General features: G+C 39.3%; 1 pseudogene; it reads left to right on the top strand.

Moving 5' to 3' along the window:
- Positions 1-301: 301 nt before the first annotated feature.
- Positions 302-897, top strand: LOC125637407 (interferon beta-like; annotated as a pseudogene).
- The last annotated feature ends 580 nt before the right edge of the window (positions 898-1,477 follow it).

Raw genomic sequence — 1,477 nt, 5'->3', positions numbered from 1 at the left:
GAGGGCAGGGGGGACCGAAGGAAAGAAATGTTGGGGTTCAGTAATATTAAAGTAGTTACTAACTGTGATTTGGTTCTTCGAATGACTTGTTCGCTTCCACTAACTAAAAAGAAGGAAACCAAAAGTAAAAACCTCAAGCAGAAAAAACCTTGAAAAGTAGAAAGTGATGAAAGAAAAATCTTTTCCGACAGAATGCTTAAATTCAGAGACAGGGGTCGAAAACACAAAAATTTACAGAAGACCTTGAACAGACACCAGTTGCTCAAGTTCTACACAAACACAGGGAATCTAAGACATCATCATGATCAGCAGGAGTTTGCTGCAATTTTGCCTCGTGCTGCTCTTCTCCAGTGAAATCTCATGTCTGGACTGTAACAGGCTGCATGTTCTACAAATCAGAATGAACAGAGAGAGTTTAGAGCGTCTGGAGAAAATTGGTGGCAACTTTCCCTTCCAATGTCTAAATGAAAGGACAGCTTTCAAGCCCACAGATATCCTCAAGCTCCAACTGTCCCACCAAGAGAATGCCAAGGTAGCCATCCAGCAGATCCTCCAAGAGCTTTTCCATATCTTTAACAACAATCTCACCCAAGCTGCCTGGAATGGGACTTCCATAAAGGAATTCCAAAATGGACTTCACCAGCAGATTGAGAAGCTGGGGATGTGTTTGAGTGCTGAGAAGGGAATGGAGATAACCTACCCAGAAATGAGGACCTCCTGCTCACCAGCCTGAAACTGAAGAGATACTTCCAAATAATAGACAATTTCCTGAAAGAAAATTAATACAGCCGGTGTGCCTGGAAGATCATCCGTGCAGAAAGATCCAGATGTTTTCTAAATCTTGATGTACTGACAGATCGGCTTAAAAATGAAGATACCATTATTGTATTTTTCTAGGAAACTAAATCATATTATTTCAATAAAACAACTGAAGAGAGATGGATGGTAGTTTTATAACTTGCATTACGTAGGTCCCACTGTTTTTCCCATAGTAATTTCAGCTATTTCAAACTCATGTTAATAAAACTGTTTTAGAGTCGCATATAGTCTAGTGTTTTCGTACCACACACAATATTCCATTTGAAAAACATAGAAATATATCATAACTGCTTACTAATGACAAAATATCGTGAGTGATAACTCACCATAATGAATATAACTTTGCCCAGTAAGTGTCTTAACTGTGGAAAAGAACAGCGAGACGCCTCTCTTCAACAACTGCCTAGTAAGCCAACATTCCAGTCAGGACACCAGAAAACTGAGGGTCTGTCTCCACACATTTCAATCCCACCATTGAATTCTGCCAGTTACCTCTGCACCTAGGATGGTCAAGGGTACTTATTCTGGTTTTCTTTGTTCAGTTTACCCCTGCATTTCAACAGCTTTAGTTAAAAAAAAATTGTCACAAGATGATAAGTGCACTAAGGCTTAGTATTTATGATTTGACATCTGCTTAGAAAAACAGGGACTATATTTG

Source organism: Caretta caretta, chromosome 5 (genome assembly GCF_965140235.1).
Source record: "Caretta caretta isolate rCarCar2 chromosome 5, rCarCar1.hap1, whole genome shotgun sequence".
NCBI classification, from domain to species: Eukaryota; Metazoa; Chordata; order Testudines; family Cheloniidae; genus Caretta; species Caretta caretta.
The sequence above is the reverse complement of the archived record's forward strand: the minus strand, read 5'-3'. Positions and strand labels throughout refer to the sequence as shown.